This window comes from Rhinolophus sinicus, chromosome 14, assembly GCF_057876585.1.
Source record: "Rhinolophus sinicus isolate RSI-liver-muscle chromosome 14, RSI-T2T, whole genome shotgun sequence".
NCBI classification, from domain to species: domain Eukaryota; kingdom Metazoa; phylum Chordata; class Mammalia; order Chiroptera; family Rhinolophidae; genus Rhinolophus; species Rhinolophus sinicus.
This window is the reverse complement of record NC_142514.1, coordinates 20620187-20634756: the sequence shown is the minus strand read 5'-3', so window position 1 is coordinate 20634756 and position 14570 is coordinate 20620187. Positions and strand designations below refer to the sequence as shown.

The 14570-nt window shown below is 44.8% G+C and overlaps 1 long non-coding RNA gene across 1 annotated transcript in view; it reads right to left on the bottom strand.

Annotated features, from left to right (window-relative positions):
* LOC148755599 (uncharacterized) overlaps window positions 1–5717 on the bottom strand; it is a 56670-nt gene extending 50953 nt beyond the window's left edge. The window contains exon 1 of the long non-coding RNA XR_016018597.1: window positions 5486–5717. This is a non-coding gene — a long non-coding RNA (uncharacterized LOC148755599). The remainder of the gene's footprint in view (window positions 1–5485) is intronic.
* Window positions 5718–14570: the final 8853 nt, after the last annotated feature.

The following is a 14570-nucleotide window of genomic DNA, read 5'->3' as shown; positions in this document are numbered from 1 at the left end:
CCAGCAGTGGGAAAGCCATCTAGTCGTCAGAATACTTGAATTCTAGGACCAAGTCTGCCACGAATTTGCTGCCTCAGACAGTCTCAGTTTCAAATTATAGCTCTACCCAGAGACTAATCATGTCCCCACCACCGGCTGAGGCCTTCCTTTGTGACTGACAGTGTTGAGGGCACAACATGTGTCACTGTATTTCATTCTAAAACAACCACACATACAAATGTTATTGTCCCCATGTCCAGATGGGGAGACTGAGATATAGAGCAATGAGCTGGCCTGCCCAGCAGCATGCTGCAGTGAAGTGGCAGAGCCAGGATCAGGCCTTGGCTGTCTGACCTGGAAGTCAGAGGCATTTTGACAGTAGGCCTCGGCTGAGCCACCAACCCCTCTGACGGTCAGTTTCCTCATCTGTAAAATGGGGTTTCATTCTGAAGCAGGTATTTGTGGAGCAGGCACAGAGCTGAGCTTTGGGTCTATTAATCCCCATTCCACATGGTTTGTGGGTGAATTAAATAAAATGAATTTATAATTTGTTTGTCCTTGTATCAGACACATAGCAGGATTTTAACAAATTGTATTTCTTTTTCCTTTTTCAATCCATAACATATTCCCTTCATGGGAGCACACAGAACAGGCCAGTCACTGCCTGGCAGGCAGGGCCTTCTGCCCCTGTTCGTGTTTCTACACTTTATGTGCTGATAACGTAGTTTTGGGACATTTATAAACATTCAGGCATCTTCTGCAATTATTAATATAAGTTGTCCTCATGATCTGGCAAACTTGCGTCTGTTCTAAGGTTCAGATGTGCTATAGGAGTGGGTTTGAATGGAGCCAGAAGAGGCTTGCATTCATGTTCTAGGGCTGGGTAACAAACTAACACAAACCTGGCGGCTTAAAGCAAGGGGTACTGATTCTCTCACAGTTCTGGAGGCTGAAGGTCTGAAATCAAGATGTTGGCAGGGTTAGTTCCTTCTGGAGGCTCTGAGGGGGAGTCCATTCCATGCTTCATTTCCAGCTTCTCGTGGCTGCTGGCTGTCCTTGTCATTCCTTGGATTGTGGAGGCATCCCTCCAATTTCTGCCTGTCTCCACAGGGCCCTCGTGTGTGTGTGTGTGTGTGTGTGTGTGTGTGTGTGTGTGTGTGTCTTCCCCTTTTCTGTTTTTTCATAAGGATACTTCCCATTGGATTTAGGGCCCATTCTAATCCAGGCTGATCTCATCTCAAGAGCCCCATCTTAATTACATCTGCTGAGACCCGAATTCCACATAAGCTTGCATCCTGAGGTCTGAGAGCACACGTCTTTTGGGGCCACCATTCAATCCACTACAAGATTTCTCACTGAGCGCCAGGTCCCCTGGGTTCCAGCTCTGCCTGGGTTTGGGAAAATCACTTTCCCTCTCGGGGTCTTAGTTTCTCCTAGGTCATCTCTGATGTTGTTTACAGCTAGAATGTTTCAAAAGAGTGAAGGTCCCCCAAAATGGTTCAGAACAAACTTGCTTCATTCAACAATGCTATTCCTGCTCTGTGCTGGGATCAGTGTTGTATTCCAGGGAAGCAGACGACCCCTAGGCGCGTACCCCTGGCCTCTAAGAACAGAACCTCAGGAGAAAGCCGACTTGAGAGGAGGTGATTACAACAGACCAGACGGGCGTTTCATGAAACCAGGACTTTGCTTCATTCATATTGTGACAGGGCCTGGTACTGGGCAGGGGGTGGACAATTGCTTATTGATATCTAGCTACTGACTGGGAAGAACTATGAGAGGGCAGCCCTCGATGTCTGCTTCTGGAGCATAAAGCAGGGGCAACTGGACATGTCTCCGAGGATCCAGATGGCTCCCCAGTGAAGATGGTTCCAAGCTGAGGCCTGGAAGGATGAGTGACAGAGAGCCAGGGGGAGGGAGGCAGGATGCTGCTCCAAGTGCACAAGGCAGAGGTGAAAGGAGTTCGGTCCCCTCTGGGATGGACAAGTAGTTCATAATGGCGGTCAAGAAGGTCACACAATTTGTCGAGGTCACATACCTCAGAAGAGGTAGAGCCCAGACAGCCCTAAGAAGTCAGACTCCAGAGCTGGTCTCATAACAACTCTCCACTGTGCCACTCTGTGACCATTTCATACACTTAGAGCACAGTGGCTCAGAGAACAAGATGATGAGTGCCACTCCTCCTGTGTGACAACCTCCTGTGGGCTAGTCCCCTGTTCCCAGCCCCACAGGGACCAACTGGGCAGCAGAAGCACCAAAAAGATTCTCTGTGGACCCGGCCTCCATTGGGAGTGGCCTTAATAGCAGTGAAGAATGAGAAAAGGTTCCAAGAGTTTACTTGGCAGGAGCCAGAGCACTGGGTGCTTTCACCGCATAATTTACAAAATGCTCACATGTGCACACGCCTCACTGGGAAGTGGGTGACACGGGATTCTTCTCGCCTCGGAAGGTGTGGCTCTAGCAGGGATATGCACCACTTCCTAGCCACACCCCCGCCTCTGCAGGATTGGTTAAGAGTCTCTGATGCACATGGCAGGGTGTCGTGCAGGAGACCCTGCTCGCTGCGCCATTTGTCATGCAGGGAGGCCTGCGGGGTCTCTGCTCCCGCTCCCCACACAAGAACGCAGGACATGGTGAGGCCAAAAAGGAACACACACGGAGCCATAGATAGGGGAGTCATACTAGTATATTCTCGCTGGCGGCACTATACTCTCACTGGAGGCTGGATCCACACTGTCCGCAACTCGCCATCCACGCTTGCCAGCCCAGCCGCCATCTTCTTGCCCCCATTTTCTGCTAGCGTAGCCACAGCAGTTATATTAGTGGCCAATGGCTCACTGGTTACAGCTGACGGCCAACTAGCCACAGCTGATGGCCATCCAATCACAGTTGATGGCCATTTACTACCTGAGTGAGCACCTTTCTATGTGAGGGCGAGAGCCTGGAAACTGCTTTCTGGGGCTCTGTCCCCACACAGGGGTTATTGTATAACTGGTGGAGAGAAAATTTGGGAGGCGGGGGCAGGGGCCTTGGAGAGCCCTCTGAGCTGCTTCAGGAACACAGATCAAAGGGAGAGAAAGGAGGAGAAACACCTGGCGGTGCCACAGACATCCCTGCCCAGCAGCCCATGGCAGGGCCTGGATCTCCCTCTCTGTGCATCCAAAATCTGGCACCAGGCCTGGCAACAGGCAGGGGTCTGTAACGACCAAAGAATTAACAGATGAATGGATGAATGAATAAACAAGGAGAGAAAGGGAGGGAATACAACATGGTGGTTAGGAGGACTGTCATGCAGGGACTCATGCGGGGTCTCTGGTCCCGCTCCCCACATAAGAACGCAGGACATGGTGAGGCCAAAAAGGAACACCCACGGAGCCATACACAGGGGAGTCATACCATTATATTCTCACTGGCGCCATCTGCCTCTCTGCAATCCGCAATCCACAATCCGCCCTTGCTAGCCCCCATTTTTGCTGCTAGCGTAGACACGGCAGTTATATTAGTGGCCAATGGCTCACTGGTTACAGCTGACCGCCAACTAGCCACAGCTGATGGCCATCCAATCACAGTTTGTGGCCATTTACTACCTGAGCCAGCACCTTTCCACGTGAGGCCGAGAGCCTGGAAACTGCACTCCTGGCTCTGTCCCCACAAGGACAGACTCTAGAACTAGGCCTGGACTTGAATCTCGGCTCTGTCAGTTATTAGCTGTGACCTTGACCCAGTTACTTTACTTAGCTTCCTTCTCTGAGTCACAGTTTCCTCAGCTGTAAGATGGGAATGCTAATAACAGCATCTATCGCAGAGCTGTTGTGAGAATGACAGGAATCAATGCATGAGAGTGTTCAGAACCAGCCCTGGCCCATCATGAACACTCAGCAAATGCTGGTTATTACTAGGACAAGGATTATTTCTAGCTTTCTGGAATCCTTAAATATTATGGCAACCAATCAGTCGCAGCAGAAAGGCTGTCCCTCCTGGTGTCTAGCCTAAAGCCTTCATGCTGCAACTTTATACTCCTATGTCTCATTTGTCAGCTCTCATCTCAGACCTTCCAGGAGGAAAGGTTCAAAATCAATTGCATATGCAGCACTGATCACATGCGAGGCCCCATCAATCAATGCATCTGTAGCCCTGACGTGACTCTTGCCGCAAATCAATGATGTTTACAAAGTTGGGTGGGAGGGCAGTGATTTATTTTTCTTTTCCCCATGTCCTTTGTGGAATAACCAACCATCTCTCTTGCCAATAAATGCCCCCCTCCTCCTGGCTCCTCGGGCCCTGGGAGGCTGGTGGGCTCACCCCTAGGTGGACCCACACCTGGATGGAGCCTTGTGAAAGGCACTTCATAATCAGGATGTCCCCCCTCCTCTAGCAGCCCTGTAAGGTAAGGTTTCAGGAGGGTTGAGTCACTTACCCAAGCACACACAGCCAGGAAGTGACAGAGCCTCAGTTTGAGCCTGGGACTGATTACACACAGCAGCTAACGTCTATTGAATTCTGTTACTGTTCTAATTGCCGGTATTCACTAGGATAAATGGTCATCCCCATTTTACAGATGAGGAAACTGAGGTATAGAGAGGTAATAACTGAGCCCCAGTCACCTGGCTGTAAATGGATTTGCTAACATTTAAACTCAGGTGGTCTGGCCCCTAAGTCCTGCTCTGAGCTCCTAAGCTTCCACTGCTGGGAAAGTCCATGCTCTACATGCTCCCCCACACGGCCCCTCATCATCTCCCACCCTTGGGGACAGTTGTCCCCGGAGGCTTGTTCATTCACTCACGGAAGCTCAGTGACTCACTGAGGTCATTGAGCTTAGGAAACTTTGGGCAGGATCTGAACCCAGGTCTGCTGGCTGTAAAGCTGATTGGTGCTCCTCTTCCTGATCTGTTGATGTCCTTCAAGACTATCAGAAAACCTGCTGAAAAGGTAGAGAGGCCAGGTGAGAGGCTTTAGGGAGACAGTCGGTGCTACAGGACACGGTGGGCCTGAGAACTGGCGAGGGTTTCAGGAGGGGCTGCGTCCTGATGTGCAGACAGACTCTGAGAGGCCAGAGGGTGGGAAGGGCCTGTAGGTGCCCAGGCAGAGGTGAGAAGCAGGGGGAGGAGCCATGGAAAGACAACACAGCCAGCTGGATGAGAGACAGGAGGAGGAGGTGACAGGGAAAGGAGGGTCCCACCACCATGTGCACTTGGCCATCAGGCAGACCTTGAACTTGAAACCCTGCTCTGCTATTTTCTCACAGATGCTGCAATTTGCCTAACCTCTCTGGGCTGCAGTCTCCTGTCTGTGAAGTGAAAACCACCCCTCTGGAGGCTGTTATAAACCAGGATCATGAAAAGATTTTAGACCTTTTTAAACATGTTTTTATACTTTTACCATACATATGTCGTTCAGTGTTTTAATTAATATATCATATGTGAGCAAAATTTTACATCAATTTCAACCCAAAATGAATTCTTAAAGGTATATTCGTATAGACAAAAAAATTAAATGAGATACTTACAGAACAAGCCCTATGGTGGGGACGCTTTCTCTGAGGGTGGTAGCCACCCTGATCCCTGGGGAGGAGTTCAAGCACAAACCTTGCTGTCTTCCCACGGTTCCTCCATCTTTCAGGACCTTCTCACCTCTGCCTGGGCACCTGCTGGCCCTTTCCTTCCTCTGGCCTCTCAGAGTCTCTCCACCCATTGGATGTGACGCTTCTGAAACCCTCCCAGTTCTCAGGCTCACAGCAGCCAGTGGGGAAGTGGGCGGTGCTTCACAAAGGGCAACGAAGAATAATGATGATGAGGGAGTCCTGGCAACGGAGCTGAGAGCCAAGTGAGCTCAGAGTCAAGTGTGGTCATGATGCCCTGACTACTCTCCTGCTCCTCTGCCAAATATTAATCCTGCCTTTAAAGAGCTCCATTTCCCCAGAGGAAAAGCCACTTTATTAGAGAACGCCCTTCTCCTCAAAGACAGAACACGGAGGCCAATAAAACTCCTCGGGGTTTCAGCATCACTTTGGAAATCGATGGACTATGATTGTGAATCCAGCCTCTGTCACCAGCTGCCTAATTTTAGCTGAATCTTTGCAGCCTTCTCACCCTGTTCATCTACCCCCATCGTCTGGCACAGCGGTTCTGAGCATCATCGATCTTTTGACTCAAGTGTCCTAATGAAATACATATCTGTTGTCACTTAAAGAGCCATCTGTCATGGCGGCATAGGAGAAATGCTACCAGAAGAACAATAGCCATAATTTCATTTTAAAACCCAACCTTCCTCCCCGTTTCCCTGCTAGAAAAAAAAGAATCGATATCTTTTACTGTTTCATTTTGTCACAGCAGCAGGGGACAGCCATGAGTAGAGCGTTAAAGGTATTTCCGATTACAGTGCAAGTTCCCTATTACCAGGCCCCTTGATCTCTTGCACTGAGTCAGCACCTGTTTGCATGAGAGGGAGTTAGCCAAGGGTTATTCAGTGCTCCTGTCCTAGGGACACTCTGCCTGGGGTTAGTGGCTAAGGAGGTGACAGGTGTGCAGGATTCCCAGAGGGCCCGGGGGTCCAGAAAATGCAAGCACCAGCCTTATATCGCATCAGGCCATTCCTGGGCAAAGTGGTCAGAATAAGCAAAGCAGATCATCGTCTCGCTCCCAGAGCCCAGGCACAAGCGATTTCCAGGAAAGAGGGAGGATGAAGAGCCTGCCACTTGCAGAGGAAGGTGGGTGGCACATGTTTTCCAGGCAGGACTGGGTCACCAGGTCTGAGCGGGGTCACCAAGTCTGACTCTCTCAGACTTATCTTTCTAAGTGGGGCCTTTGAGACACAAGGAGGAAAAACTGACTTGTCCCAATATCACCCAGCATGTTGGGAGCGGAAAGAGGAGAGCTGACATTCCCTCTGACCATCAAATATTGGGGGAAATAAACATTTCCCCAGCCTGCATTTTATATGCTCAAAGGCCTGGACTCATGTTGGAAGGCAGTTTAAGTATCTGTTTTTAAAATCAGCTTGAGATATAGGAAATGTAATAAAACCCAGCAATTTTAAGCATACAGTTTGATGAGTTTTGACATAGTATACAGTTTTTAAACCACTTTACAATCACACTGCGAATGTTTCCACTCTCCCCCAAATTCCCTCATGTTTCTTTGCATTTATCTCCTTCCCATAACCCATAGACTTTGTCAACTGATTTGTTCTCTGTTACTATGGTTTTGTCTTTTCTAAAACTTCATATAAATGAAATCATACAGTATTTAATCTTTTATGTCTTGTTTTTAATTTAGCACAATAACATTTTAGCTCTTGTCTTTCCTTTGTGTAGATCCTAATTTCTAAATGTTATCATTTTCCTGTATGCAGAGGACTGTCTTCAACATTTTTTGAAAAGCAGGTTTGTTGGTGTTGAATTTATTCTGAAATACCCTTCCTTGCCTCCATTTTACCACTGGGTATAGAACTCTACGGTCATATTTTTAAATTTCTTTTTTCTTTACTTTAAAGAAGCCAGAAGATTTTTCATTACTGATTCAATCTCCTTACTAGTTACAGGTCTATTCAAATTTTCTATTTCCTTACACTATTAAGATGTCACTACTACCCAAAGCAGCCCACAGATTCAATACAACCCCAATGGTGTTTTTTGCAGAAATAGTAAAACTTATCCTAAAATTTACAGGGAATCTCAAGGGACTCTGGGTAGCCAAAACAATCTTGTAAAAGAAGAACAAATCTAGAGGACTTACACTTTTGATTTCAAAACTACTGCAGTCAAGCCAGTTTGGTAATGGCATAAAGCCAGACATATAGATCAAAAGATAAAACAGAGAGCCAGAAATAAACATTGGTCAAATTCAAATGATTTTTGAAGGGTGCCAAGACCATTCAATGGGGAAAGGAAAGTTTTTTTCAACAAATGGTGCTGAGAAAACTGGATATCCACATGCAAAAGAATGAAGTAAGATCCTTACCTAACACAATATACAAAAATTAACTCAAAATGGATCAAAGACCTAAATATAAGACCTACAACTATAAAATTCTTAGAAGAAAACATGGAGCAAATGTACAATGACATTGGCTTTGGCAATGATTTTTTTGGATCTGACACCAAAGGCACAGGCAACAGAAGAAAAAATAGGCAAATGAACTTTACAATTAAAAAAAAAGTACATCAAAGACAATGTCAACACATTAAGAGGCAACCCAGAAAATGGGAGAAAATAGTTGCAAATTATATATCTGCTTTATTGAACCTTTTATTATTATATAATGTCCTTGTCTCTTATAAATATCTTTTAATTTAAAGTCTATTTTGTTTGATATTAGTATAGCCATCCCTGCTTTCTTTTGGTTACTATTTGCATGAAATATCTTTTCCATTCTTTACTTTCAACTTATTTGTATCTTTGGATCTGAAGCGAGTTTCTTGTAGACAGCATATAGTTAGTTGGATCATGTGTTTTTATCCATTCTGCTAATCTCTGTCTTTTGATTAGAGAGTTCAATCCATTTACATTTAAAATAATTAATGAAAAGAAGGTACTTACTTCTGTCATTTTGCTGTTTGTTTTATGCCTTATAGCTTTTCTGTTTCTCATTTCCTGTATTACTTATTGTCTTCTTTTGTGTTTAGTCTTTTTAAGCGAAAACTTTAAATTTCTTTCTCATTTCCTTTTGTGTATATTCTATAGCTATTTTCTGTGTGGTTACCATGGGATTAGAGTTAACATCCTAAAGGTATAACAGCTTAACTTCAATAACATAGAAGAATTCTGCTTCTTTACCCACCCCCTTTTGTTTTGATGTCACAAAATTACATCTTTATACCTTGTGTACCCAAAAACATAAACTAATAATTCTCTTAAATGCATAAGTATCCTAAATTATGGAGAAAAATATGGAATTACAAAACCAAAGTTACAACAATACTAACTTTTAGACTACTAATTTAAAAAAATTTATTAGTTCCTTAAATCATGTAGAAAACAAATGGTGGAAAACAAAATCACCATGTGGCAACATTACTAGCTTTTTAATTGCCCACGTATTTACCTTTATTGAGGTCTTTATTTCTTCAGATAGCTTCAAGTTATTATCCAGTGTCTTTTCATTTCACTTTGCAGAATTTCCTTGAGATTTCTTACAGGACAGGTCAAGTGTTCAATTCCCTCAACTTTTGCTTACCTAAGAATGTCTTAATTACTCCTTTACTTTTGAAGAACAGTGTTGCCACATATAGGATTTTTGGTTTACAGTTTTTTCTTTTAGCTCTCTGAATGTATTAGCTTACTGCCTTGTGGTCTCCAAAGTTTCTGATAAAAAAATCTGCTGAAAATCTTGAGGACCTCTTGTATGTGATAAGTCATTTCTCTCTTGTTGCTTTCAAAATTCTCTTTTTCTCTTTTGAAAGTTGTAGATCTCTTTGATTCGTGTTATTTGGATTTCATTGAACTTCTTGGATGTTTATCTTCATGTCTCAGCAAATTTGGGAAGTTTTCAGCCTTTGTTTTTTCAACTATTCTCTGCTGCACCCCCCTTCTTCTTCAATGCATATGCTGTTCTGCTTCATGGTGTCCCACAGGTCCCTTAGGCTCTGCTCACTTTTCTTCAATATTTTTTCTTTCTGTTCCTCAGACTCAATAATTTACATTATCCTACTTTTAGGTTCACTAATTCTTTCTTTTGCCTGCTCACATCTGTCTTTAAATCCCTCTAGTGAATTTTTAATTTCAATTATTGCACTTTTTATCTCCAGGATTTCTTTTGGTTTCTTTTAGGTTTCCTATCTCTTTACCGATATTTCCACTTTTTCACACGTAATCATTTTTTAACTTTCTCCACATCTTCCTTTAGTTCCTTGATTATCTTTAAGACAGCTATTTTAAAGTCTTCGTTTGATCTTTCTCATCAGTTCTTTTTTAGGACAGTTCTGTTCATTTTTTTTCCTTTGAATGGGCTATACCTTTCTGTTTCTTTGTATGCCTTACAATTTTGTGTGTGTGTGTGCTGAAAACTGGGCATTTGAATCTAATAATATAACTCAGATTCTTCCCCTTCCCCAGGGTTTGCTCTTTTGGTTATTGTTTTGTTTATTTATTTATTTTTATTATTATAGTCTGTCTGTGTACCAAGAATTACCCTGAGATACAAATTTAAGGTCTTCTCAGCTCTTTCCTGAGATTTTTCCTGGTCATGCATGGTCACTTTCTAATTTTTGTCCATATATGTAGTTGTTTTTGATGTCCTAGTCTTTAATATCAGAAGAAAATAAGAACAGTGAAAGGGAAGGTTTAAAAGAGCACCAGTGCTTTAAATCCCCCTGGAAGTCACTTCAGTGATAGACAGAGGAGCTTGCTGCAATGGGAGGAGGTACAAAAATGATGGCTGCCCACCTTTTTGCATCTCTGCCCACTTTCTGTGTGACTTTAGGCACATTATTTAGACTCTGCGGGCCTCTGTTTTCCATATGTTTTCAGTAGGGATCATAATCATTACCTCACAAAATTCTTGTGGAGTTAAAACAAGGTACGCATTAGGTTAAAAAAAAAAAGAAATTATTGGCATTTGATTGTTTTTAACCTATAAATGCTACAGAAGCTTAAAGCCCAGGTAGCAAAGATCCAAGGAGGTTGACATCCCTCCCCAGCCCTGACCAGCCCTTCCATGGATGAGGTGCACTTTTGAATCTTTAAGGGTCATGGCTGCTCTGCATCAGAGGCTAACACATCTGTTGTCCCTGCTTTTAACCATCTCCCATTGACCTGTCAAGAGTCTGGTGTCCTTTCAAGTGGCACCAAAGAGCCCATGGAAGTACACAGGATTTCCTAGATGTTGCCACAAGGTAGCTGTGGTTAGCATTGCTGATCAAAGCTCGAAGGGTTTTGTTCTCTTTATTTTTCCAGACAATTGAAGCCTTTTAATTGACAGCTTGCCTCAGACCAGGTGAATGTGGGAACTGGATTTCTGGAAGGCAGACCTTGGTGAGGGCCCTGTTGGACACGTTAATTGTCCCAGTGTCAGGAGCTCCGAGGGTGCCTTTGAGGAGTGTGAAAGGGAGCAGGAGGGCAGGAGCCAGGAGGGAGAAGGCGGGTGAAGAGAAACCTCCAAGTGAGTCTGTTTACTCCCCTGTGCTCCAAGTTACCTTTAAATGGGATAAAATTATCCTCTAATCCCCTTTATCTCTGTTCAGTACTTACAGGAAAGAGCTACTTGACATTTTAGGAGAAAAAAACATGTGAAAGTGAAAGGCACATGATATCCAGTGGAAACTGTAGGATGGAGAAATCTCAGGGTACTTGCAGTGTGCTTCCTTCAGGTCTGAAAAATGAATCTGGGTGAGGTGAGAAGATGGGATCTGATGCCCTGTCCCCCTGTGAAGTGTGCCAGGATCCACCCACATGTCTGTTTGGAGGTGGGTAGGGGGGGGAGGTTTGGCCCTCGTGTCGTCCTCATACCTGGCTCCCTATGGGCAGCAAGGCTATCACCCCGCCCCCCCCCGCCCCCACCTCACCTCACAAGGCAGCCTGAGGCAGCCTTCACTGTTGGTCTTTTCAGTCCCTACTGCCTCCCATTCCTCCTGTTGTCATCCTTGGTCTGTCTGCAAAACAGGTCCCTTCAGTTTGAATAATGCGCCTCTTCTCTTCTCTTTATCCCCAGCGGGGTTTCAGCCTTCAACAAGTGGAGAGGGGCAGTTATGAGCTGCGCCCGGGAGCCATGGCCACTGGAGTGGAGCAAGGTGCTTGGTACCTGCCCTGGGCTGCTTCACCAGAACAGGGCAGAAGTTGGCCTGCCCAGCATCCTGTCTGATGAGGGTCCCACTACCTTGAAGCAAGGACTATGAATCTGCGGACAGGGGTCCTGAAGGAGTGTCTTTAGCCCAACCCAGAGAGAGAGAGGAAATGCCTGGGGGCTTGGGACCCTGTGACCCAGCAGGAGGCGAGGCACGCCCATGAGAACATGGAAGAGGAGAGTCCATGGGACACTTGCTGTTCAGTTTCAACACATGGCATCTCATGGACCATGATCATTCCTGTAGGAGCATTTCCTGGAAGTGAACTTCTCAAACCAAACTCTCTAGACGCACGTGTCTGACTGCTCTACCATGAATCTGAGGTGGGCAAAAGGTGCCGACTCTCTCATCACATAAGTAAATATATTACGGATAATGGGAGTTGGGGTCTCACCATCAGAGAAAGGAGTGGCAAATATGAGGAGGGGTGAAACGAGAATCAACCCTGTTTCTAAAACTCAGTTTCCTCCTCTAAAAAATAGGGGTGCTAATAGTACTCGCCTCCTAGGGTTGTTATGTCCACACGAAGGAAAAACGGAATCATTTGTTACTATCACTTTATTATTATTATTTTGGGATGGTCCTCCACAAAAGTTGGGCCATTGATTTTCACGGCCATCTGCAGTATAAGAACACCCCCAGAAGCGAGAGGCCTGCTTCTGACCTTGACCTTCCTCTCATACTGCGTAAGACCCCACATCAGTCTTTGCCTCCTGGTTTTATATCATCACTGAACTTGACTCTGGAGCTGTGAATTCATGAATTTATGAATATAAATACGAGAGACATGCCATTCATAATCTTTCTGACACTTTCAAATGGTTCAGCAAAATATTGTTCGCAGATGCACGAAAGATACACTTCATGCCTGATTCACGATAAATTATGAGTTACTGGGTTCTACTGTTCTTCCCGTACTATTTGTTCATTTAATGATACAATAATTATTATAAACCACCATGGGCATAGTGATAGGGGTTGGGGATAACCAATGTTCATTCATTTATTTATTCATTCATCCAACCAACAATTACTAAGTGTCTACCATAAGCAGGCAGCAAATTATGCAGGGGGGTAGGGGCCGTGCATATTGGGGACTAGGAGGGGTGAGGTGGGAGCCCACGCCGGGGGTGGTATAGAGGGGGCAGTGAGGATTGTGATAGAAGATAGATTTCAAACAAGGGGATAATGGAAGCCAGAGTTCTCACTGTTGGAGAAAGGAGTTACAAATATGGGAAGATAGAAAACCAGAATTAACCCCATTTACAAAATTCTGCAGTGCAGAACTAGAGCAGTAAGGCAGTAAAAAAGCATTCAGATAAAGTGATTTTGTCACAGAGGCAACTGAGCTAAAAATAAGACCCAAACCAGGAAGTAGCCAGCCTTGGCCTTGCCCCCCACTCCTTCCCCACCCCACCCCAGGCAGTTCTCTCTCTGGGCTGCTCTGCCCGCCATGGTGCAGCTAAGGTTTTCTCACCACTGCTCTCTCAGTCCATGGAACTCCTGCTGGGGAGGGGAGGGCACTTCTGGGCTTTCATGCTTCACCTGGCCTCCTCGTGTCTCCCCAGGTAATCCTTTGGCCTCTACCTAGGTCTCCTGGGACCCTTCTTCCTGCAGATGCCCTGGGGAGCAGACTCGGAGGCAGGTCAGTGTGAAGGACGTGTGTTAGGAAGGACGTGTGGGTCCCGAGATCCACACGCGAGGGAGGGAGAGAAGGAAGCAGGACTGGGTGGAGGGAGAAATTGAAGTTAGACGCTGTCCAGACACGGCCTCAGCTGACCTGCCTCATGGAGTTGTTAATACGTATAAATCTCCTCCCGGCATGTGGGACTATATGACTGACTGTTTTTATTATTATTACTACTGTGAACTCTCAAATATCCACCAAAGGAATTTTAGTTGGCTTATTTACTTCAGATTTCTTTCTTCTTTTTCCTTATTTTGAAATAACTTTTAACTTTGAAATCACTATAGACTCACAGGAAATTGCAAAAATACTACAGAGGGGTCCTGTGAACCTTCTGCCCAGGTTCCCCCAACAGTAACCTCTTACATAACTATAGCATAACATCAAAAGCAGGAATCCAACCACGTTGACACAATACTGTTAACTAGACTACAGACCTTATTCAGATTTCACGTGTGTGTGTGCGTGTGTGTGTGTGTGTGTTGTATGAAGTTCCATGCAGTTTTATCACATGTATAGATTCATATAATTGCCACCACAGGACACAAAACTCTTACATCACAATAAAGGCACTCTCTTATGCTACTTGTTTATTTATCCTTATTTTTTTTAAAGAAATAAAATGTTTTGGGTGCAGTTGAACCCTGAACCCAATTCCATTCCCCATTCTCCATTCACAGAAGTAACCACAATTTCTAGCATTTCAAATACGTATGTCTCAAAAAGAGCTAATATTTGCCAAGATCTTATTGTGTGTCCAGCACCGTTCTAAGTTGTTTAAGTGCTAAATACAAGTATGTTTACTACTCACCACAGCCCAGGCATTGCTACCCCCAGTGAGGAAATCAGTGGAACAGCTCTCTGTTATCTGTTAAGATAACTGACACGAGGACATCTGTCTGGAAATGCTGCTTCTGGGGCTTGAATCTGCCTCCATAGCCACTATTCTCTACTAACACCTACTTGTCTTCTTGCCATAAGCTTCTTCCACTCACCATGACGTCTAGGAGGTTCATGCATGTTGATTTCTATAAACATAACTCATTAACGTTAATTGCTCTGTGGCTTTCCCTTTTATGATTACACCACAGTTTATGTAATCATGTTCCAAGTGTTAGATACGTA